General features: G+C 46.8%; 1 protein-coding gene across 7 annotated transcripts in view; it reads left to right on the top strand.

The window, feature by feature from the left end:
- Nucleotides 1-25,741, top strand: part of NPAS2 (neuronal PAS domain protein 2) — a 268,685-nt gene that overhangs the window by 90,257 nt on the left and 152,687 nt on the right. The gene's annotated exons all lie outside the window — the stretch shown is intronic.

The following is a 25,741-nucleotide window of genomic DNA, read 5'->3' as shown; positions in this document are numbered from 1 at the left end:
TGCAAAGGGTGGGCTATACCAGGTAAATTCCCTTTTTCATCAGTTCCCCACACACAGAACTTTTGGCATCTTGGTTTCAACGCTTTCCTGCTGCTTTGGTCTTGCCTTTTGCTCCTATCGTGAAGGTGGGTCTCCTACCCCAAGCACGGTGTCAGGGGAAAGAGGTATACAGGGTTCGGGAGGAAGGGTTCACCCCAGCTTTCCCAGAGGGTGAAAAGTTTGATCCAAACTATGAAAAAAAACTTTGCAAAGAACATGAGATGAGGTCAGTGAAATGTGGGGCTTCTCTTAGTTCTGGGGCAGATTTTTCAGGATCCAGAATTAAAACCAAGAACACCTTTGAGCCCTTTAGTGTACGCTTGCCTGGTGGCAGCCCTTGTGTTGCTATTTCTAGGAAATTATGATGCTTCCAAACACCTGAGTCATTCAACAGTTGGTCTCCATCCTTCCAGAATTAATGAATGTTCTAGGGCAAACCTCGTATCCCAAAGAGTTGTGTGGTTTTTCCCAGCCCAAGAAGAAGCTGGAATTCATTTTAATTTAGGCAGAATGAAGAATTCATTCAGATAACTTGAGGCCCACAGTGGATCTATTTTATCTCCTGTCTAAAAGTTAGATTGTCAACTGCCGCCTTTATCCTACTATCCTAGTCTCTTCGTTATACCTAACCGCGGGTTGCTGTTTTTTAAGACAGTTTACATTTGACTTCAGCAATTTCGGCTCTCAGTAACTATCCGGAAACTTCTGGGAACTATCTGGGGTTAGCTTCTAATCTGAGTGAAGATAAATTACATTCCCTTCAAACTGGTCCTTTTCTTCTCTTCAAGCTGAACTGAAGAAAAACTGGGCGTGTGTAGAGAAGATGGTGTGGAAGGGACTTGGATTCTTCTGGCAGAGTCTCCCCGGGAATTTGTCCTCCAAAGAGGAGAGTCGGGGGCAATAGACCTGGAGGGAACCTCAGAGTCTCAGGCCACCAGCACCGTCACGTCACAGGTGGGGAAACTGGGCAGTGGCAGGGTCCAGCGTGGAAGCAGGTCTCAGCCCCGTGTTCTGAGGTCATCGTCTGCTTCCCTTCACCTCCCTCCCCTTTCTTGCCCACCTGCCTTTCAGGGTACACGTTGATCATTTTTACAAAAAGGAACGGGATTACAGCTGTGAAAGGAAAGACTAATACTGCCTAGTTTAAGTCCCCAGATCGCCACCGTTGGTTTAGCCCATTTGTACGATTCCCATAAGTTGGATGGATAACAAGAAACATTTTAAATTTGCTTTCTCATGACTGCAATGCACTGATTTAACTTCTTCTCCTTGACAATTAATTTGCATACTCAGTGAGTTGAGACAGAAGGCGTAGTGGCCCCAGGGCCAGCAGACCCCTGGTCTAGCCCCCTTTTTCCCGTGGGGAAGTTTGTTATGTCTCTGCATCCTCTGAGAAGTTGAGGATACAAGGCCCACCTTCCGACAGGAAGACAGTCTTTGAACAGCAGTTAAAACAGCTATTGAACGTTTAAATAACACCTTTTTCTTCTTGATGGAATTTAGGATTTATTGAGAACTGTGCAATGTTAGTACATGCAAAGGATACTAAGGCAAACTGTTCTCGTCTGTATCTGGGGTGTCTATATTTTGATATTTTACATGAAAAACAAACGTTAATGGCCTTATTTTGTTCACCTCTCCAGACCCCCAGGCCTTTGCCCGTGCTGTTTCCCCCCTACCTGGAACACCCTTCCTGCCTTTATCACCTGCTGACTCCTGTTCACCCTTTTGGACTCAGCTCTGGCCTCCAGGATCCTTCCCTGAGGGGGTCTAATGGCTGTGCTCCGGAGTCTTACAGGACCTCTTGCGTGTCTTTTTCGTGGCAGGATCTAGATTTTACAGTTTGGAAGTTACCAGCTTCTCCGGCTAGTAGACTGTGGGTCCCTGGGAGTAGAGATCAGAATTTCCCCTTTGTCTTGCAGGAGCTGCTGTGTAGCAGACATGCTCCATCAGTGTTTACTGAACTGAACCGAAGGACAGAAAACCGCTCATTTGAACTGGGTCGCGGGACCCACTTTAATAAAGTTACGTCGTTTAGTCTGGGGTAGAATGGATACATGTGTATGTATGGCTGAATCGCTTTGCTGTGCACCCGAAACTATCCAACATTGTTAATCACTATACTCCAATATAAAATAAAAAGTTAAAACAAATAAGTAAAGTTACATCCTTTAGTCATTTTAGGTCCTTGAGATCCTGTGTCGTATTAAGTGCTCTCCTCAGCCAAGGGCTAATCCTACACTTGTGTTTACAGGCCCTGGTTCCTCAAAACGCAATCATCTACCTTCTGGTGGCCACTAGACCATCTTTCCGCTGCAGCCTTTCTTCCTGTCTTAATCCTTTCCAGCCCAATCTCCCTGAGGCTTTAGGGTTCAGAATCTGGAATTCCACATCTGGTATCTCAGAGAACATCAGGTGCCTGTGAAGCCGCATGTCCCATCCCGGTGGGGCGAGGAACCCTGCAAACCGCGTGCATCGGGGAAGGTCACAAAGGCTGGGTGAAGAGAGCACGTGACAACGGATGGTCTGATTCCACTCCAGTTAGAACATGGAAAGATGAAAGGAGTGATCTCGCTGCCCAACTGAAGTGTGGGGAGGTGGTAGAACACAGGGCTTACAGGTCATGGGGATGGTGTGTAGGCTGCCTGGGTTCAAATCCAGCTCTGCTCCTGGCCAGCTGTGCAGCTTGGGAGAGTGGCGTACACCCAGAGCCTCCGTGTCTTCCTCTGTCCAGTGGGGCTGTGGCGGTGCCTAGTCTATGCTGTTGTTCTGAGGATCAGCTGAGGTGCTATATGCGGAGCCCCTAGGATTGTGCTGGCCATACAGGAAGCAAGCAGTGGTCACTCTTCTGTTCTCTACAGTGAACATGTTTGCCCCGGCCAATTATACCTATGAAAATTTTGGAAAAAGTATGCAATGTTTGGAGAAAGCCAGCCAGCATAATCCCTACCTGCGTGGCTGGCACTGCTACAGGGCTGTGTAGTAGAATAGGAGACAGGCCGGACCAGTGACTGATTGCTGTGTGCAGTGACTCAGTCAATAGCCAGACTGACCCTGCAGAATTACACACACGCACGCACACGCGCGCGCGCACACACACACACAGGCTCGCGGAGTTAAGCCCCCAGGCGGCAGGAAAACTGGAGTGTAGTCTCCCTGGGTATCTACACGCCCAAAGGGATGAAGCCCAGACTCTGGAAACATCTCAAGGTCATAAAAACCCAGACACAGGAGACTCTCTGACTTCCAGAGATATTTTATTTACATTCCAAAAGGTCAAGGTGAGAACCCAGGGTCCTTTCCCTCCCATCTCAAAGGAGCAAAGGTTCCTCTCCTTCCTTTCTAGACGGGGAGGGAGGCACCTGCTTCTCTCCTGCACAAAAGCAGACAGAATCCTTTGTTTTCCATCCCGCGTCTCTGGGGCGTCATCGGCACGCGTAGAAAGTTCCCATCACCGCGCCCAGGGATCTGGGTCTGGGGGGCGCACACGGCAGGCTCGCTCTGGCTGCCTCGTGTTTCTGCAGTGCTCATTTATATAAAGCATATAACTGTGAGTTGGCGACGTCTCAGACCTTGCACGATTTGACAAACAGGCCCGTATAACGGGGTGTTTTCCTGGCCCAGAGAACCCTGGGTCCCTGTCTGTAGGGCATGTCTGCGGACCGAGGGAGCTGGGTGAGCACAGCACCCGGGGTGCATCGGCAGGACCAGGTGACTGCAGGTGACCCCACTGGCATTCCTTCTTTTACCAGAGAGACCCCGTACATCAGTAAACAGCCAATTTGTACAAATCGTAGCTGGATTCTTTGATAGTAAAGTACACTTCTAATGAAATGACTCTGCCCCAAGCTGTTCCTGAAAGGAGTGAAAAAATGCTGCGGTCTCCTGGTGTTACCACGTTTGATCAGCCTCATCTGGGAATTTAATACATTTTCTGATCAAAGTCCTAAGTCTCTGCTTTGCTGCAGCTTTAATCTTTGCCTATAAAGCGTCCTTCTGTTACACACACACACACACACACACACACACACACACACACACACACACACACATCAGGTTACAGCCAAACGGGGGTTGGAGGGGGTGGGTAGGGAATACATATCTAGATAAAAGAGGTAATCAGTGCCTTCATTATGGGAAGGTGCTTGGACAGTTCAGGTAAATGTTAACAATTTTTTCAATGTAACCTTTCAGTATGTTCGAGATATTTTCTTCTATATACTGAATTTTGTTCATTGTTGAAATGGTGCTAAGCCATGTTCTGTTATTTTTTGATGTTTATGTCAAGAAAAAGAAGAAAAATAATTTAAATTCAAATGCTTTTTGAACTCCAGTATTTAACTTATTTTTTTAAAATTTTTATTCAAATATAGTTGATTTACAATGTTGTATTAGTTTCAGGTGTACAGCAAAGTGCTACAGTTATACATATATATAAATATGTCTTCTTTTTTCCATTCTCTCCCACAATAGGTTATTACAAGATATTGATTATAGTTCCCTGTGCTATACAGTACGTCCTTGTTGGTTATATCTATTTTATATATAGCAGTGTGTATATGGTAACCTCAAACTCCTAATTTATCCCTCCCCCACCCCCCTTTCCCCTTTGGTAATCATAAGTTTGTTTTCTATGTCTGTGAGTCTGTTTCTGTTTTGTAAATAAGCTCATCTGTATCTTTTTTTTTAGATTCCACATGTAAGCGATATCATATGATATTTGTCTTTCTCTGTTGGCTTATTTCACTTAATATGACAATCTCTGGATCCATCCATGTTGCTGCAAATGGCATTATTTCATTCTTTTTCATGGCTGAGTATATGTGTACCACATCTTCTTTATCCATTCATCTGTCAATAGACACTTAGGTTGCTTCCATGTCTTGGCTATTGTAAATCGTGCTGCAATGAACATTGGGGTGCATGTGTCTTTTCAAAGTATGGTTTTCTCTGGATATATATGCAGGAGTGGGATGGCTGGATCATATGGTAGCTCTATTTTTAGTTTTTTAAGGAACGTCCATACTGTTCTCCACAGTGGCTGCAGCCATTTACATTCCCACCAACAGCGTAGGAGGGTTCCCTTGTCTCCACACCCTCTCCAGCATTTATTACTTGTAGACATTTCGATGATGGCCATTCTGACTGGTGTCAGGTGATACCTCATGGTAGTTTTGATTTGCATTTCTCTGATAATTAGCGATGCATCGCTAATTATTAGAGACATGCTCAACATGAAAACATGCTTAACTTCTTTTTAATTACAAAAAAAACCGTCTCTGTGTCTGTTAAGGAAATAGAGGACATTTATCAAGGAGTCTAGAGGATCCCTTTATCAAGGAAAATGGATGGGCTTCTGAAGGGGTCCTGTGTTTATGAAATCGCTCTCAGAACATCCTTTGTCTCCCCCATCAATGAATTGTGCAGCGAGGTGGCAAGATGGGGTCCTGTGAAGCCACACCAGAACTAAGCAGGTCCAGCCCCAATGTCCTACATTCCCCAGAGGGAGACACAGGTGGGCGATTCAGGAGGTTAGATACCCCCGAACAGAAAAGAGAAAGAGGCCCGCCCGGTCTGGTTCGGCCTGATCCGGCCCTGACATTCACGGAGAAGTTCACGTCAGCTTCCCTGTCTTGCCAGAGCCTTGCCTTAAAGATCGTTTTTTTTTTTTCTTTAGCTCTGACCTAGTTAACCTATGGTTTGTGTCATTAGGTCCGTAGTCAGTAAAGTAGTTTACCCAACCCACCCAGCATTTCCCGGGTTCCCACGGTGCCGGGCCCTGCGCTGTTGCTGGGACGCCGCTGAGGATAAGCACCCGGATGGGGAGGCTTGGTGCTTGGAGGAGCCCGAGGGCCCTTTCACCCAGGATGCTTGGAGACTCGGGGGCTCAGACCAGCAAGTGTTTTGATAATTCTCCTTAAGCACATACTTCATAATCGGAACACCAGTTTTCGGAGAATTAGAAGCATTGGGTGCGCGCAGACGCTACTGAAAAGCTCACCTGTCTTCACTCTCTCGATCTCCAGCGGGGCTGAGGACCTGATGGTTATGGACCGCGTTCTGCGTGATTCCCTGTTGGCTCTACAGGTAGAAGTTGCGGGGCACAGTACAGATCCGCTCAGGCCCAAAGGTGCATTGTGAAACGACTCCTTACTATCTTCCCTTTTCATTTAGCTCTCATACTTGATGAGTATAGAGGAGCTTCCGGTGGCTCCAATTCAAGCGAGTGAGAATTCACCATTGATGCTGTGTGGGAAAGTCACATACACGACTTGGAAGTAAGGAGGGACTGTCTTGTGATTCTCTGTGTTGGTTCTGTAGATGCACCATTTTCCAGAGCAGTGGACGACCCCTTCGTGGAAAGGCATTCATTCTCCTGATGCCGCTTTGATTGGAGAAGGAGATAGGGAGGCATGGATGGGGAAGGCATGGGAGACCCTGGACTGTGGAAATCAATGAAGACCCGCCAGATGAGGACAGCCGAGGCTATTTACTCCGAGCTGGCAAAGCGAGGCAGTCAGCCACCATCACTCGGGTTTCGGCAGAGCCTCAAAGGCAGGCGGAGGGGTGGGAAGAATTTAGGGTGGAAAGAAGGCAAAGCCTCCGGGGCTGCCCTGGTTGGAGGCTGTTAGGGCAGCTGGAGATGGGCTCAGGAGAAGCTGGCCACCCTATGTGAACGGCTAGCGGTATGTATTTTATTTTTTAATTTAATTTAATTTATATTTTATTTATTATTTATTTTATTTTAATTTATTTTATTTGATTTACAATGTTGGGCCAATCTCTGCTGTACAAGAAAGTGACTCCGTTATACACATATAGACACTCTGTTTTTTATCTTCTTTTCCATGATGGTTTATCACAGGATATTGAATATAGTCTCCTGTGCTCTACAGTAGGACCTTGTTGTTTTTCCATCCTATGTGTACTAGTTTGCAGCCGCTAAGCCCAAACCCCCACCCACTCCATCCCTCTCCCAGCACCTCCCCCTTGGCAACCACCAGTCTGTTCTCTGTGTCTGGGAATCTGTTTCTGTTTTGTAGATAGGTTCATTTGTGCCATGTTTTAGATTCTACATGTAAATGATATCATATGGTATTTGTCTTTCTCTGTCTGACTTACTTCACTTAGTACGATCATCTCTAGGTCCATCCATGTTGCTGCAAATGGCATTATTTCGTTCTTTTTCATGGCTGAGTAATATTCCATTGTATATACGTACCACATCTTCTTTATCCATTCCTCTGTCGATGGCCATTTAGGTTGTTTCCATGACTTGTCGATTGTGAATAGTGCTACTATGAACGTAGGGGTACATGTATCTTTTCGAATTATAGTTTTGTCTGGGTATATGCCCAGGAGTGGAATTGCTGGATCATATGGTAGTTCTATTTTTAGTTTTCTGAGGGACCTCCACACTGTTCTCCATAGTGGCTGCACCAACTTACATTCCCACCAACAGCGTAGGAGGGTTCCCTTTTCTCCAGGGGTGTGTATTTTAGCTTTCTCTGGTAGTTCCTAAATTGGAAGTGGGGGGTTGGAAATTAGGGGCACTGTCAGTTGTTAATCAAATCCTAGCCATTTGGGGCCACTTGTTATAGGGGTTGTTTGACTTTTTGGATTTTTGCTAAAGATCACGGTCTGACCTCCTACAAGGGATAGCGGGCTGGCTTCCTGGGCTGGTTACTATAGATGATGGGTCAGTTTCCCGGGCAGATTTGCTGCTGGTTGTGGGTCAGAGTTCTGTTTTTACATATTGTCTGGCCATTGTTGGTTTGTACATTTAGTAGCTCGGTACCAAACTAACGCTGGCTAACGACAAGTAAGAGACCCAACGCACCCGTTGGTCCGGGGCTCTCGGGCTGACCAGCTTCCGCCAGGCAGCAGCATCCAGACGCCACCAGTGGTCGCTGGACAGGGCCACACTGTGACCACACTGAGATCAGCCTGGTGAGCGGCTGAGTCCTTGGTCCCGGGGCCGTAGACACTGCGGCATTTGCATGCCGTGTCTTAAACTTGGGGTTGACGTCAGCGAGCTGTTTCTCTGAGGGGCTCACGGTTCGTCGGGCCAGGGCCAGCCCCATCCCAGCTTTTACCCGCTTTGGTAGTGACTGGCCGAGTCCCCTGACAGTAGAAGACTCTCTTACGTGTCATTTCACCCCTGCTCTCAGCCATGACACGGCAGAGGCTTCTCAGGTCAGGAGTGGAGTATTCCAGATGGTTCTGGAATTTCTTTAGCAATCTCCTCCTTCTTTAGTCAATGTCTTGCCACTCCTGGAAGTTTGGTGCCGTGGCCTCCCTACTGTGCGCGCTGCGTCTGGCCTGAGGAGGATGGGTGCTGCCCCAGGTGGCTCGGCAGGGTCCGTGCCAGCGCTCGGTGCCACCACTGCATCCTGGCAGACCACGTGGGGCCTTCTGAGGTGCTTCCCCACCCACCCCCCAGTTTTGTTTTCTTTTTTCCCAGTTTCCATTTTCCTCTTTTTTTTTAAAAAACATCTTTATCGGAGTATAATTGCTTTACAATGGTGTGTTAGTTTCTGCTGTACAGCAAAGTGAATCAGCTATACGTATTTTTTTGTTTATATGTTTGGTGTGTGTTTTGTTTGGGCATTTACTGAAAATTCCTAGGTGGTGACATCATGGATAGCCAGTGACGATCCTGGAATCTTTGACTTTTCTAGAATTTAAAGAAAAAAGTGTTCAGAGTCTATAACGTTAAGTTTTATATCAAATGTGCCTAAAGTATTTAAGTTTATAAAGAGACTCAAAATATTACGTAGGGTTTTGAAAGACATCTGCAAGTTCTGAAGAAGAGATAGTTTTTTAAAGGCATCTCTTCTCTTGCCTTTGTGTGTGTTTGCGCTTTTGCAATTAAACGACATCCTCTGAGTGTAGGAGTTTAGTCAAAGCTGTCAAGTTTTTCCTCTCTCCTAATAACAACTCTTGTGCCATTGACTACCAAGAATAACAATAAGCCTTTTCTTAAGTTGAAAAAGAGTATTTATTTTTGTCACTGAAAGAACAACAATTATCCATGTCCTTAAGTTATTTAAAGTATTTTTGTGAGTTCTGAGAATAAGTTATTTGGAAGTTCAGCCACACAAAATAAAAATGCTTTAAACATATAAGTCTTCCACCTGAAATGTTTTGGTTGGTGGGTCTTGGCCTTTCAATAATAGTTAACTATTTAGGGAGGACTAGTGTGTGACATTCACTGTTGGAAATGCTTTAAATATATTCACTCCTCTGCCTCTCATATTACCCTCACTTTATAGCTTGCACACTGAGGCCCAGAGAGGTTCAGCTACTTGCCCAAGGTCACACAGCCACGATTTGGACCTGGGCCATCAGACATCTATGGCCAGCCTGCGTTGACCCTAGAAGGTTCCACCTGCACGCTGTCAAGGCATTTAGTTTCTCTGTGGTTTTCCCCCAAAACATAACCTTAGAAAGGTGAAGAAATATTTCCTATGAGTGTATCTAGCTCAGAACCCTTCAAGCTTTTGGAGTTTAAGAAATAATGATCATTGGACCCTCTCCTGAAATTTGGCCAAACTATTGCATATATGGTTGCTGCTGCTGCTTTACTATTCCTAGAGCTAAATCTGAGGAAAGACAAGTGAAAAAAACAGGGAGGATGATGGTGGTAAAAATAATTTATGATCACCTTCTTATCTTGGAGTTCTTTTTTTAAAATACATTTTTAGCAGACTTGCTTTTTTTTTTATTGTGGCAAAATACTTAATGCCACTTAACTGTGCACTTAAAATGGTTAAAGTGGTCAATCTGTGTTATATATTTTTACCACAGTAAATAAATCAGTAGGTTTAAAAAACTGTTTAATCCAGTGAGCTCATGGGTGACTCCTCAGTAAAGCGTGATGTCTGTAGGTCTCGCAGCTTAGATTGGCCGGTGTGAGATTTTCCTCAGTTTGTTACTGCTGTGCCTTGATCTCACAAGGAATGAGAAAGCCTTAGTAGGATATGAAGACTTTTAGAAAAAAGCCAAGAATAGTGTAGAAGTACCTTCTTTTGGAGCAAGAAATAGCTGATTTAGTAGCTTCAAGAACCACTTTATTTCCTGCTGTGTTTGGAGAGCTGTAAGTGCAAAGACACTGGGAAGACATGTCCTCCTTGTGCTTACAAGAAGGAAAACAAAGGCTTGCTGAAGAAGGGGACCCCTGAGCCAGATTTTTAATCTTGATGGATCTAGTCTCTTTAAAAAGTGAATGTCTTTAAGCACTTTCCTCCCCAAGGAAGAAGCACAAACTCCGGGAGGAAGCCTGTACAGGTGGGGGACCGCGATGCCTCCCATGGGCCCGGCACACTCAGCTGGGCTCACGTTCTTACGAGGATTTTTGTGGATTTTGCGAGATTCTAGTTACAAAGTCACACGTGTCCTTAATAGTCTGCTCCAAACCTATTTTTTTCATAAGTCGTGGTTTTTCTTTGGGTGCATTTTTTCAGCATCACATAGATCATGTTCTAGAAGAAACACCTGCATCACACTGAGGAAGGTAATGCCCTGAAAAGTTCTTATAGTAACAGGGAATGGTCAAGATCTGAATCAGAGCTTGAGCCGTTGCCATTCTGGGCTCCAAGCGAACTCAACAGACAGTGAAAAGAGAATTTGCAGAGCCTTGAATTCCCCCTCCCACCCCCCAGTTTGGCAAAGAGCTAATAAGTCAGGTCACCTTATCGTGGTCACTTCCATATCTAGACCACAAGCATCCTGGCAAATGATAGGCGTACACACATGCTGTCCTGGGTTGAAACAGTGATCTTTTGCTTAAATATGTGGCTGTTTGAGAGAGCTCCTTGCATCATCAGACACCGCAGAGCTGGAGACACCTCAAGCGACAGTTCCCTCTACTCAGTGAACACGTAGAGCTAGAGCTGGGAATTATTTTAGTTTAACATTCACGTGGTCAAGAAATGTGCCCATAGGTCCAATAAGACTTTCTCTACTTAACTTTAGACTGGATACTGGTAAAAAATAATTCTGTTTGCGGAAAAGCTTGTTGTTTGTTCCGAACTGCCTTGACACTTATACTTCTGCCTTGAGCCACTTGGCCACAAGTCCGTGGGCCAGGCAGACGGTCAGCACACAGGGCCATCCGTGGCAGCTCATCTGACAGCCTTTCCCGTGTGTCTGTCTCAGGAATATGAGTTTCCTCCCACATTTTAATCTAGGCGCAACCTGAGTTTAGAGACTTACTGGGGAGAGGAACGCAGTCAGTTTCCTTCCCCAATAGCTGTTACATGATGCATCTCCTCTAGGTGGATTCTTCTAGATGCATTTCTTCTAGGTGGATTCTTCTAGAAGCATTTCTTCTAGATGCATGTCTTCCAGGTGGATTCTTCGAGAAGCATTTCTTCTAGACCAATTGGGTGCATCAGCTGAAAACCAGCTCTCCTTTCTCTGGTTTGGAGGGTAGTTGGGTGTTTTGGTTTTGTGTAGCTGAGAGCCTGAACAGAAGTAATTAAGACACCATAACTAGTGTCTTTAAATACACGGTCACCTCCTGCTTAATTGTGACCACCAGTAAACCCTGGAAAGGAGAGGACGGTGACAGCGTGTCAGGGGTGGGAACACAGTCGTAAGCAGGGACCAGCTGTGAATTCCAGCCCTGCCTCCCACTGGCTGCAGGAACTTGAGCAGCGGGTTTTATGTCTCTGGGCATCAACTTCCTCATAGGGACTGAACTACAGGTAGATGATCCCAAGGGTCTCTTCAGCTTTAAAAACCTCTGCCTCGGGGCTTCCCTGGTGGCGCAGTGGTTGAGAGTCCGCCTGCCGATGCAGGGGACGCGGGTTCGTGCCCCGGTCCGGGAGGATCCCACGTGCCGCGGAGCGGCTGGGCCCGTGAGCCGTGGCCGCTGAGCCTGCGCGTCCGGAGCCTGTGCTCCGCAACGGGAGAGGCCACGACAGTGAGAGGCCCACGTACCACAAAACAAAACGAAAAAAAAAAAAAAAAAAAAAAAATCTCTGCCTCAACTATAATTCAAATCACAAGATTCTTAGAAAGTGATAAATATGACTTTATAATCCCTAATATAACAGAGTATCTTTAAAAAGCATGGTTACATATTATAATGCATTTCCTAATCATCTGTAGGAAGAAATTAAAATTGTTAAATTCTTAACTTTGCTTTAAAGCAAGGTTGCAGAAGGCTTCGGGTGCTAGGAGTTTTCTCAAGGCTGAAGTGCGGGGCAAAGAGGTTTTGAAAGCCTGGAGAGAGGCGGGGGAGAAGGAGAGCACACAGGGCATGGTTCTGCCCTTGTCCGAGGCCCCACTGCCCGTTTAGGGTAAAGGGAGGATGTAAACTTCCAATTTTGTTTTCCAAAATGTCTAACTACTTTCTCTGACCCACACAGGATAATCTGTCCCTCCCTCAATGTCTCTTGATACCTCTTTTTGCCTCCATCCAATTTTTGCTGACAGTAGTTAGACATTTTGGAAAACAAAATTGAAAGTTTACATCCTCCCTTTACCCTAAAGAGCCAATTGAAATTCCAAATAAACAGTGAAGCTTTTTTGAGAAGCAGGAGAAAAATAGAAAAAGGAATATTCGCAAAACTCTGAGAGTAAAGAATTTCTAAGCTGAGAAGAACAAAAAGAGATCGCAAAAGAAAATATTGACAGCTTAGACTTAAACTCCTGTACTTCATTAAAAAGTGATCCAGATGTAAAGATGGCTACATCTAGAGAGGATATTTGCCGAAAAGAATGAAATCTTCAGCATAAGAAAAACCCTAGGAACAGATTTTAAAACTAACCCTCTAACCCAGAATTTTTCCAATTCTGGCCCAGGAAGCACTTGCATCAGCACTAATTAAAAACATAGATTCCCGTCATCTGCCAAACGCTTCCACCAATTTCCAGTGCACTAAAGGAGTCCATTGCCGTGCACAAAAAGGAATGGCACACGGTCAATGGGAAAACAGTCTCTTGAGAATCGAGGAAGTGCAAATAAAAATGATAAGATCATTTTCCTCAATTAAGTTATCAAAAAAGTACTAAAAGGTGATCCCTAGGGATGTGAAAAGGGCTTCCATGGCGTCGCTTGTGGGGGTGAATGCAAGGAAAGCCACCTGCAGGACGTGTCAAGAGCCATTTCCATCCTCACACTTTGAGCCCCGTAACCCTTCCGGAACCTCTTGTAAGGGAATAAGCCCGACTGAAGAAAAGGCCATGCCCACCACAGTGCCGCTGTGCTGGTAAGAAGTTGGAAACCGAGATGTCTGGAAAGCTGGGTGTGGTTCGGTCAACCCCGAGAAAACACCGGGTGGACTAAAACGCAGCTATTACGAGGATTGTTTCTGGCGATGACAGAGTAAGATGGGAAAACGCGTATCATGTTAAGTGAGAAAAGGATGCTACCAAGTGATATCCACAGCATGATCTCAACTCCAGAAAATGTACCCACACTTAGGAAAGGAAACACAAATTGTTCATCGTGGTTATTGTGGGTCGTGAGTCAGTGGAAGAGTTGAAATTTTTATTTCTCTACTTTTCTGGGTCCTCCAGGTTTTTGAACGAGTATTCTTATTTCTGTGGGAGGAGGTGGGAACACCCTCAAAAAGACATTCACTGAAGGTAAAGGAGCGATGACCTGCTGCCCGCAGGTCAGTAGAGCAGGCAGTTCAGGGGATCCTGCGTTATCTCGGGTGGTCCTTGGGGCTGCTGAACCAGGGAGATACGACTGTGCTCCCACTTTGAAGATGAGAAACTGAGGTTCAGGCAGGGTAGATAACTTGCCTTGGGCTCCTCAGCAAGAAAGCGTTTTGTTATTCCCCCACAAGAAGGGATGCCCTTGCCATTTGGAGGAAAGAACTTTTCCCAATGGTCTCTACAAACCAGCGTAAGAACAGAACCCAACTGGACAGATGATCGCAACTTCAGAGATCTCAGAGCAGCACAGGGTAGCCCGTCAGTGCCGCAATCCTGTCCTCTCACTAATGTAGGGAAGCAGGGAGCCTGTGATGGGACAAGGCAGGAGGACATGCAAGCCCCCAAATTGCAGCTGCAGTGGGGAGTTGGGAGGGCTGCTCCTGGCCTGTGTCTGCCCCACCGTTCACGTCCGAAGGAGGATGGTATGCAGGACAGAAAGAGCGACCGTTTGTGGCCTTCACTCTCCAGAAGCCTCAGACCTGGTTAGCGCTGGTTCCTGGCAGGGGAGTTCAGTGGTGAAAAAAAGCACTAGTGGCTCGATATGAATTTCTCTCATGATTTCTGCATATCACTTAAAACATTAAGCACACTGAAGCACTCATTAGCTTGTGGAACTTCCGTCAAGGAACAGGAATAATCTGAACCGTGGATTTTAATCACCTATCTGTAAACTTGCTGCCACGCAGGGTGGAGAGAAGAGGCCCCATCTACCTCCCTGTGGACTTCATGGGGCTGGTTCCGATTTCCTAAGACTATGGCGGTAACTGCGGTGAGTGGACTGCTGTCGTTTGAACCAAGTGGTCCAGCGCCTGAAGGGAAGGCCCTCAGCTTTCTCTGAAACTTTCTTGGGAAAGAATAAAACCTAATCCGGGGGGACAGTTAATAAATACTTAGCTTAGCCCCGAAGTCTAGTAGAATTGATCACACTAAAACTCGCGTAGTATGTCAACTTAACTTTACATTTCTTAGAATCCGCTCAGTAATTCATTCTCTACAATGGGGTCAAGACCAGGCTGGGCTTCATCCTCACAGTCCCCCAAGGGGCTGCTCACCGGGACCCTAGGTGGCTACTTCCTGATGAACGTGTCTGCTGTCAGTGCTGGGAGTATGCGTGCAAACCCCATGCATACGCAGAGGACAAGACTGTCGTCTCTGTGTTTATAACCTCGGGCCTGGAACAGTCTCCTGTTGTGCTCGGTTGATTCTAAAAGGTCAGTGCTTCAGAATAGGCCTTCATGCAGTTCACGAGGAGGCCAGTGAGATCCTGGCGTGGAAAGGCAAACTCAGGGTACCATTCTGCTTCTGGAGGCGGGATGCACAAAGGGGGACAGGAAGTGAGACGCAGACTCGTGGGGGAGCACAGGCTTCTGTAGCAAAGCGGGGCAGCTCAGCTGCCTGGCGCACATCTGTGCCCCGGGTGGAGGTGTAAGGGTGAAACCCAGGTGACCCAGGGAGGGAACAAGAGCTCCAAAGCACTGATGAGGTTTAAAAGATGAAAGTCCACCTCTCAGGTCTGGCCCGTGGGCCCTCTGTGTCCTGGAATGCTGTCTCTGAGACGGCCCTAGATGCATGGCGGGAGAATATGGCAGTGGGCCGGCGTTGTGGCTTGGCCTGAATCATGACTCTGTCTAATGAGAGTGGCTGAAACACAACTCAAATTAGCAGAAGCAAGTGAGAGCAAGTACTGAGAGGATGTGGGGTAGATGCAGTATCCATGAGAGAGAGACCCCAAACCAGGGTCTCAGGGCTGGCATTCACGGCCCCATCCTGAGACAGGCTCTCCCTGTGATGGGGAGAACCCCCAAATCACACCCAAGCAGCACCAGGGGAAAGAGAAAGCCCTTTTCCCTGGCTTCTGGATACTGGTCCCAGAGAAGATTCTGATTGGCCTGGCTTGGTCATGTGCCCTCCTCTTGGACTATGGCAGTGACGTGAATTCTGATTGGAAAACCAGGGTCATGGGCTCAGCCTGGGGGTCAGGGGTCAGGGATTACTATGAGTTAAGTCTCCTCAAAACCATAGGGCAGGAACCCCAAGGAAGTAGGAGTAGACCAGAATGACTGGAGCCCCGCAATGGGGTGTGCTCCAGACCTGCTTCTTCAGTTGAGGCCCACTGTTTATCCATCTGTCCTGCTGGACCTGTGCTGACAGTGCATGGCCATTAGCTACATGTGGCTATTGAGCCCCTAGAATGTGGTGAGTCCAGACTGAGATGTGCTGTGACTGTAAAATACATCCTAGATGTCAAAGATTTAATAGGGCAAAGAGAATATACATTATCCTATGAATAACTTTTTAAAATGTATTACATGTTCTCATGATAATATTTTGTGTATATTGGGTTAAACAATGTATATTATCAAAATTACCTCTCTCGTTTTACTTTTCTTTAAATTGAAGTACAGTTGTTGTACAATATTATATAAGTTACAGGTGTATAATGTAGTGATTCACAATTTTTAAAGGTTATATTCCATTTATAGTTATTGTAAAATATTGGCTATATTCCCCCATGTACAGTATATCCTTGTAGCTTGTTTTATACCTGATAGTTTGTACTTCTTACTCCTCTCCCCATATATTGCCTCTCCCCCCTTCCCTCTTCTCACAGGTAACCACTCGTTTGTTCTCTATATCTGTGAGTCTGCTTCTTTGTTGTTATATTTACTAGTTTGTTGTATTCGTTTTACTTTTTTAATGTGGCTACTAGACACTTTAAATTATGCAGGTGGCTCATGTTATATTTCTCTTGATGGCACTGTTGCCCACTATGTTCCTGTTTCTATCTTGGGGGGGAGTTCATGGAGCAAAACAGCAGTTAATCCTTACATTTACTACCCACTGGGTCATGTACTTTTATTTTCCTTGACCTCATCTCCTGAAACGTCAGTGTGTGCTCCCTGTTGAAATGTTTGAGGATTTTAGTAAGTAAGTCATTGTTTGCCCTGCGTGATTTGTAGACAGAAGTCTCCCAAGTTGTTTAGGCTGTCTCCCCAAGGCCCAGAGTGTAGAGGAAGCTGGGACCGCATCGGATTCAGGGAGAGAGCAGTGACGGACAGATGTCACAACTCAGGTGTGGAATCTCATTCTTGGATCCCATCAGCGAAGGCTTGCATCTCCATGAAAACCACTAGCATTCAGAGTTGCTTTGTTCCCACTCTTACAGATTTTTTTTAACCTCCTTTGTTGAGTCACCATGTATTTAGTCTGTAATCCAGATGTGAGAAAATGTTTCAGAGCTTAATCACAGTGGGAGCTCTCTGCCCACTTGTAGGCCTCATTTTTGCCTCCATCCATCCTTCCACCCTCCACCCATCCATTTCTCCATTCACAGGTGGTCACACCCCTGGCGTGCGCCCAGGCGCCGGGCAGGCTGCTGGCAAGAGCAGTGAGCCAACCAGGCCATCCCCCGCCTCTGTGTTCCTTCACATCTGGTGAATCAGTGGCTCGAAGCCGATTTCCCCCAAAACTCTTGCAGAAAAAGTATAATGTCTCTTATGGAAGGTCTCAGAATAGCTCAGCTTGAGTAGGGAAGGTGGGGAAAGGGCAGAGGTCTGGGCCGCTCCCCTCTTCAAGGGCGCCTCTGAAAACCCCTGCTCTAAATCACCCTTCTCTCTCCAAGCACGTTTTAGTTATTATGTCTTCCCATAATATATTTTGATTAGATGGATTAGAGCTCAGATCCCTACTTAATCAAGTAAAATTAAGGAGCGTTCCTGAAATTGACATATTGAGAGAAATGCATCCCAAAACAAAGAAAAATGGATCCAGGTCTGTCTGGGTTCTTAGGAATCTTTTCTCTACGACAGGAAGTAGATTTCAGGTAATTCTCCCTCTGAGCTGTAAATAGCCAATAAAAATCAGGTAAGGCTATAAGTTAGGATTTCTTTTAAGTGACACACAGTTCGTTTTTTGCTTGCTAATTACTCATCTTTCTTCTCCTGAATTAAACACATAGTTAATTTGCTCAAGTGATGGTAACTGATTCATTAAGCTGTTGCCGACTTGCTGAGCAAAAGCTTCCAGTGCTGTGCGCTCTGCCTCCTTTCCCACGGGCCCTGGTCAGCTGTGCAGATCCCATCACAGGGCAACCTTTCACCTGCTGCTGGAAGGGGACTCCTTTGATGAGCATTTAAATACATCCCATTTAGACCTTAATGAAATTAAATTCATGAAGACTTGGGGTGATGAAAAAAAGGAAAGAAAACATTTTCCCCTTTCTTTCCCTTTAAGACTATCTGAAACTGATTTTTTCTTTTTTTGCGGTACGCGGGCCTCTCAGTGTTGCGGCCCCTCCCCCTTTGCGGAGCACAGGCTCCGGACGCGCAGGCTCAGCGGCCACGGCTCACGGGCCCAGCCGCTCCGCGGCACGTGGGATCTTCCCGGACCGGGGCACGAACCCGCGTCCCCCGCATCGGCAGGCGGACTCTCCACCGCTGCGCCACCAGGGAAGCCCGGATTTTTTTTTAATCTAACGTTTTCAAAGAAAAAAATGGAAATAATAACGCTCAGCAGAATTAAGCCCGTTTAGCACGCTCTTTAGCAACTCAGTGTATTGTGTCTGCTTAACTACCAGGACATCAGAAGCAACATAGAAAGAACCTGTGGATGTGCCTGGGGAAGGGGTGTCAGAATCATGATTAATTTGAATCAAAAGGAAGCCTCCGAGGGAGACGGGTCCATACTGCACGGCGGCTGGACTACTGCACCCTGACCTTTGTGGTTTCGTTTTGAGTCATTTAAAAATTTCAGAGCTGGGAGTAAGAAGACACCTGGGCAAATAGGCATTGCAGGTGCTGGCAGGTGCTGGGGTGCCTTGTGGCTGGAATTAGGACGGCATGGGGTAGAAAGAGCAGGACATCCAAGCACAAGCTTAAGATATTGTCCTTTCCTGGGAGGCCCCTGAGTTTTCATTCATTGGAGTCGTTTGCTAAGCCGTACTGGAGACCGAGTGGCCAGGACGTAGACATGAGAAACTCGGCCTGTGTTCTCAAGGAACGGGCTAGAGGGATGGGGCAGCCGTGTAGACTGTCCCTCACGAGGCAGCTGCCCTCTGATGTGGCCGCTGGGCTTCCTGGGTCCACGCCTATCAAGGCGGGACAGGCCCAAGCCGCCCACCGCCATGACTTGGTAAACTGCGGGCAGGGGTAGTGGAAACGCGGCCACGTAGGAGTATGTGCTACCACACGCCTGTGTGTGTTCCTGCACACCGGTGTCTGCTCCAGACTTCACCCTGCAGGTCGGCTCTCCTTGGTCCCCCTGACACAACCACCTGTGCGCGAGTATCTTGTTCTCTCTGTTACATCTTTTTTGGAGAATTCAAGCTGTCCCCCTCCCTGCGTTGGAGAGCCAGCATGTTGCCCTAATATTGTGTATTTGGCCGTTACCTGTTCCAGCTGGGTTGGAAAGTTGGTTCTTTTCTGTAGGAATCTCCAGGAAAAAGTTGTTACTCAAGAAGAGGAAACAACGTAGTTTTTAAAGAAGTCACGATTTGCCCGGTGTTAACCCACGTTTGCATTACGGGCAAGAGTCGGGGGTTGAGGCATGGGGACAGGGGGACGGGGCTTGTTTGCTGTCTGTCAGAGCTTTTGCTGCAACTGACAGTACTTCTCACCATGAAAGCCACAGGTCATCGGCCTCGGCCTCTGTCTTGCAGGGCTCAGGGTGCTGTCCACATTTAAAAGCCATGACCTAGGGCTTCCCTGGTGGCGCAGTGGTTGAGAATCCACCTGCCGATGCAGGGGACATGGGTTCGTGCCCCGGTCCGGGAAGATCCCACGTGCCGCGGAGCAGCTGGGCCCGTGAGCCATGGCCACGGAGCCTGTGCGTCTGGAGCCTGTGCTCCGCAACGGGAGAGGCCACAACAGTGAGAGGCCCGCGTATCACAAAAAAAAAAAAAAAAAAAAAAGAAAAACCATGACCTAGAGAAAATGAGATCTGGAGAAAGGACGTGATTTTCCAGGCTACCAAAGTGGTGGCAGTCATGAGTCTTGAACTTGGATCTTTTGCCCTTCTGTTTATTGAACACTGTCTTTCTCCCTTGCGTCCTCCCCTTTCGACTTTTTAAAAATGCAGAGAAAAACCCACGATTTCCCAAATATGCTCTTGCGTGTTTTAATTACCTAGTTTCCTCTCTGAGGAAAGAAAGCATTGTCACACTAAAGTTCTGCTGCATGGGTAGCTGTTTCCAGTTCTTTGTTTCCCCTTTGTTTACAGGGAAGGCTGGCCTGATGGATGTAGACAGGATGGAAGTGTTAGGCTCAGGGATCAAGGAGTAATTCCAGAGAAGGTGACGGGGAGCCCCGAGGATTCACATAAAAATTAATTACAGGAAAATACATCATTAACGGCAGCTCTCACAGTAGGTCCCAGGGCGGCTATTATGTGAAGTTAATTAGTGCTTAAGTTTTTTTTAAGTCACCTTCTCTGTACTATGAAAAGAGTCCTAATTACTGACATGGGTTGTTTTAAGTCATTAAGGGTCATCATTCTACATGTCCCTGTACTCATTCAGTCCTGTTTATTTGGATTCAAAGAGCCCCTTAAGCTCTGTGGGCTGGTTTCCCTGTGCAGTAACTTGTTTGGTAAAACGAAGTAAGGCTGGCAAGATTGAGGTCTCTAGAAAACAAGGTGTAGGGGGTCAAATAACAAAAACCCACTCATTTGTTGTTGAGTGGCTCCTTTTCTCCAGACACTGTGCGTGGACCCTGGGCAAGGAAGGGGAGGAAAACCAGTAGAACCCAGAGCTTATTGACTGGTGGGGAGTCGGGGGGGGGGGTATTAAACGGACGATCCCTAAAACCAGCGTAGGGTATCTCATAGTGATGGTGAACTTGATCCAGTCTAAGGACAGGGATAGCCTTTCTGAGGAAGTGACGTTTAAACCGAGACCTGAATGGGGCCGTGACACAGAGAGGGGGTGTTTCCAAGCAGAAAGAACAACATATACAGTGGGCTGGGGTGGGGGGAGACGGAAATGTGATTTATGGGGCGGTTAGACTTACGCAGGGACCAGATTACCAACGGCCTGCTGGTACTTCTTTACCATTTTGTCCCGCGTTTAATGGGCAAGTCATGAAAGTTTGTGTTTGAATTTTTTATTCTGAATAATTTCAAACTTAGAGAAAAGTTGCAAAAACCGTCCAGCTAGCTTCCTCAGAGCCTGCACTAAGAATTCCTGCCAATGTTTTATCACACCTACCTTACTGTGCTCTCTATGTACGTAGGACTATTTTTTACTAAAGCATTTGGAGGTGAGTTGCTGATATGGTGCCGAAGGACACATTCCTCTCTGTCCATTGTACAATCATCCAACTAAGGCAACTAACATTAATACAGTAGGGCCCTCAGAGCCTCAGACCCCCGCTGAAATTTTGCAGACTCTCCCACTCATGTCCCTGATGGTCTAGAGTCCAATCCGGGGGTCCCATCTTGCATGTCCTTGTCCCTTCCACCTGGGACGGTTCCTAAGTCTTCACTTGTTTTTTTTTTTTTTTTTTTTTTGCGGTATGCGGGCCTCTCACTGTTGTGGCCTCTCCCGTTGCGGAGCACAGGCTCCGGACGCGCAGGCCTAGCGGCCATGGCTCACGGGCTTAGTTGCTCCGCGGCATGTGGGATCTTCCCGGACCAGGGCACGAACCCGTGTCTCCTGCATCGGCAGGCGGATTCTCAACCACTGCGCCACCAGGGAAGCCCCTTCACTTGTTTTTTATGGCCTAGACATTTTGGAAGATGACAGGTCGTTTACTTTCTAGAATGACCCTCCATTTGGGTTCGGCTGATGTGTCCTAATGGTCTGATTCAGATGATGTATTTTGGGCAGGAATACACAGAGTGATACAACACAGCAAAAGGCCGGGCCATCCATCAGCCCCATTTTACTAGTGACATTAACTTTGATCGCTCAACGAAGGCTGTGTTGCCGGGTTTCTCCACGGAACTCTTTTGTCCTTTTAACTAATAAGTATTGAAAGCTATTTTGAGGCTAGCTAAACACACTGTCTCTTATGAAGTGTTCACTCACTAGGTTTAGTAGTATCCATTGATGCGTCTTGCTGGAAACAGTGATTACTAGGGCGGTTGCCAGGTGGTGAGTTTCAAATTCCTCCATCCCTTCTACGTGTAGCAGTTGACAATCTACTTGGAGGAGGAGCTCTCCTTCTGCCTTGTTCATGCCTTCATTTGTTCATCTGTTTCTTTGTTTGCCCAGTCCTTTGTATCAGTAAGATTTCATGGATTCCTGCTTTATTCAATAAATTATGACTTGGACGTTCAGATTGCCCCTGGTTTGGTCAGTGAGAGCCCTCTCTAGCTGGTTTTGGGCACGTCCCCGTCCATCTGTGAGTACGTCTTACTTTCTGACACAATAAGCTGTTCCAGGCCCACCCTGTCCTTTCCCTGCTCCGGCCCTGCAATCAGCCTGCTGCTGTTTAGCGAGGTCCATCCTGCTGAAGGGCTCTGAGCTGGAGAGTGACCTGATCGGATGCGCATTTTTTAAATGTTACTGTGGCTGCCTTTGAGGGGTGCCATGAAGGCACAGGCAAGAGAATCGGGGAGGCCACGGGGAGGCTGTTTGCTGTCGCTCAGTCCAGTGGCTCGGGCGAGATCGTGATGACATTGCAGATGGAAGGTGGGGATGCATTGAAGGAAGACTTTAAAGCTAGAGCTGACAGGTGATGGTGAGATGCGGGGAGTGACCGAGTGGGAGAATGGAGGTGTCCCTTCCTGGAATAAGAAAAATGGGGCAGGGCAGGTCACGAGCTCCCGTTTGGGGTCTGCGACCCTCGAGAGCTCTGGGCAGCCGGGCAGCCAGGGAAGGGGGGCAGGTGGACACAGGAGCCCGGAGCTCAGAAGAGAGACCTGGGCTGGAGCTGTGGACCCGAGACTCGTGAGCTTTGGCCACGTATATGAGGGCCTCGTGGGCAGGCTTTGTATCAGCCCTTCCTGGCTGTAACAGCTTCTTCCTCACGCTTGCAACCCGCCTTGTCTTCTTCCTGCAGCTCTTGGCAAGCGCTTGGCATTTTCACAACAGAGTTCAAAGCCTGGGGGCCCGTTTTCTGAACTCACCTTTGATCCATTTAATCAAGGAGGAGGAGTGTAAACAGATTGCCTCCCTGCGTTACTCGTGACAACCCAACCCCAGCAGACTGGAAAGACCTCGACAGTAATTGTCACACTTTGCGTGTTAGGGATTCTGTACCGAACTGTACATGTGTTTTAAAAAATGTGTGTGCACGTACGTGTACATACATGTGTAATATGCAGTACCTAAAATGATTGCCGTCAAAAAACCCATTTTCTCAAAATTAAGGTTGACAAGGGATTACTGAAAACAGAATGGAGATAAAGAATCCCTAATAAGAAGACTTCTAATCATGGCTTTCCTACAGCCCATCAGAGGGTGAAAGGAAAATACTGGAAGCAGAATGCCTGCCAACCCCAGAAGGCCGGCATCCGATCTGCTGCTATGTAGATGCTTAGTGAGCAAACACACAGTGGTTTTGTCACCCAAGACTTGCTCCTCAGACAAGCCATGAGACAGGGCTCCGGCTTTCATGCACTAAGTTCAGTCATCGCAGTAGAGATGGATGTTGTTTGCTTTGGCAGTTTTGCTAATGTTTACGGAGTGATTTTTGCCTCTACATCAGAAACGGCCAGTTTTACTGCTGTTCGTGGGGCTGCTTTTAACTTTGGCTTTTGTCTGAAAAGCAAAGTTGAGAACTTGCAGCGCCTCTTAAGTTAAATTTTATTTAAAAATCAAGGACCGGCATTAACTCTAGCCAGGAAGCTGGGAGGCCAACCGGAAAGCTAGTGCCGTGCCAGGGCTGGTGCCATGGCCAGACGGTGGTCCATGTAGAACGCATGGTAGTGGAGGGGGTCCCGGGGATGCTGCAGCCCACGGCCCAACAGTCACATCCCAATGCTTCCTTATCGTGACCCTCCTGAATCCTTGGGAGACTAGGAAGGAGGGTTTCAGATTTTGCTCAGAGCTTTTACATTGTCCACAGGCATCCTTTTTTCAGCAAGTCCCCTGTCACTGTTCCTGTTCATCACGCCTGAACCGTGTGTAGGGTCTGGTTTCTACGCATCGCCAGTTTGGCTGAAGGTCTGTGGGGAAGGCTGTAGACGTTGCGCCGCTTACCCTTAACGAGAGCCTTCCTTGACAGGGGTCACCATGTAGAGCTCCCATTTTGTGCCCTCACGACCCGAGGAAAGGTAGCTGTCTGAGACCTGTGTGACTGTCTCCTCGCACCAGCTTTTAGCGGCATTAGTAACAGCTTCTTGTCGAGCTGTTAGTGAAACGGTGTTGTTGGGTCACAAGGGAGAGAGCCCAGCCTTGGGATGGGAGCAGCGCCTGCTCCCCGCTACTGGAGAAAGCCCGCGACCAGCAGCAGCGAAGACCCAACGCAGCCAAAGCTAAATAAATTAAATAAATTAAAACAAACAGAAACGAATGGCATGTGAAGAACTTTAAATAGCTTTTCTGTCTTTCCTCCTGCAAGTCTAAACGCAGGAGTGGGAAATTATGGACGCTAGGGTGTTGCATATTTAAATACAGCTGGACCATTTTCATCCAACAGTGATGAAACGCTTATGGTGCACGTATTTTATATCTTTGCCATTTTGCCTATATCCTTGTGTGAATCTCTTCCATCTGTGAGCTCTAATAGCTCCTACTAAGTATCTGATTCATGCAGAGCTCCCTAGGTTTCACTTTGTAATGTGATCATTGCTGTACGGCTCTCTCTCGTAGACTCTACCCTCCCTGAACGCACACTTTGGCCCTAAAGCAAATCTTAATTTGTTACCCTCCCTACCCTGAGCTGAATACAACCCAGCACTGAGGAGTTGCAAGAAATGAATGAATGAAAACATTTCTACTGCATTAAGACTGGTCTTGTGAAAATGCTTTGCTGAGATGTTGTCAAGATGGGATGCGTATTGCACTTGAAATATCAGAAGCTAGACGCTTAGTTGGGAATTTTGTTGACTTACGTTATTATGACTTAGCATCATATTTCTTTGGAAGTTACAAATAATTCGGAGCACACGTGGGATTCCTTTTATCTTTTCTGGCTTGTTCATTTGTGGGTAGTTTTTTTAAAAAAATTAATTAATTTTATTAATTTATTTAATTTTGGCTGTGTTGGGTCTTCGTTGCTGCGCACAGACTTTCTCTAGCTGTGGCGAGCGGGGGCTACCCTTCGTTGCGGTGCGCGGGCTTCTCGTTGCAGTGGCTTCTCTTGTTGCGGAGCACAGGTTCTAGGCGCGTGGGCTTCAGTAGCTGTGGCACGCGGGCTCAGTAGTTGTGGCTCGCGGGCTAAGTTGCTCTGTGGCATGTGGGATCTTCCTGGACCAGAGATCGAACCCATGTCCTCTGCATTGGCAGGCGGATTCTTAACCACTGCACCACCAGGGAAGTCCTTTGTGGGTAGTTATTGGTCCGAATAAAATATGAAAAGAGGAACGAGGTCTTATCTGAATGTCAACCCAACATTTTGTGGTTATTGTTTAGTAATTGTCAAGTTACCTTAAATCCTAGAGTCAGTGGTCCATCGAGATAAAACATTAGGAGTATATCTGAATGGCTCATAAACTTCCTTGATATTTTCCAAAATATTGTGATATAGTAAGATTCTCTGCTTCCGAAGAAGATATAAATAAAACCTCTACAGCGTCTGATGGTGATGAGTTGAGAATTAATTTCCCATATGACCAGCTAGCAACTCCCTGGAATAAATAATTCCCCAGGGACCTTGCTTTAGAACAGAGGCCAAGCCATTTCTGAGGCAGAAGGAAAATGACATTGAAAAATGGTTGCCGAGTCATTTATAGTGTTCGTTCATCTACATAACAAAAAAATGTAGCATAGCACTACTTCATGCTGTAAAGAGACTGCTAAGTGTTTCGGGTAACTGTCAAGGCTTGTAAATGGGGTTTACAGTGAAGATAAAGAGCAGAAGTTCTCAAATTTATTGATCTTGGGACCCCTTTACAGGCTTGAAAACTGTTGCGAATCCCCTAGTTT

This window comes from Kogia breviceps, chromosome 11, assembly GCF_026419965.1.
Source record: "Kogia breviceps isolate mKogBre1 chromosome 11, mKogBre1 haplotype 1, whole genome shotgun sequence".
NCBI lineage: Eukaryota > Metazoa > Chordata > Mammalia > Artiodactyla > Physeteridae > Kogia > Kogia breviceps.
This window is presented reverse-complemented; position numbering and strand designations above follow the sequence as displayed.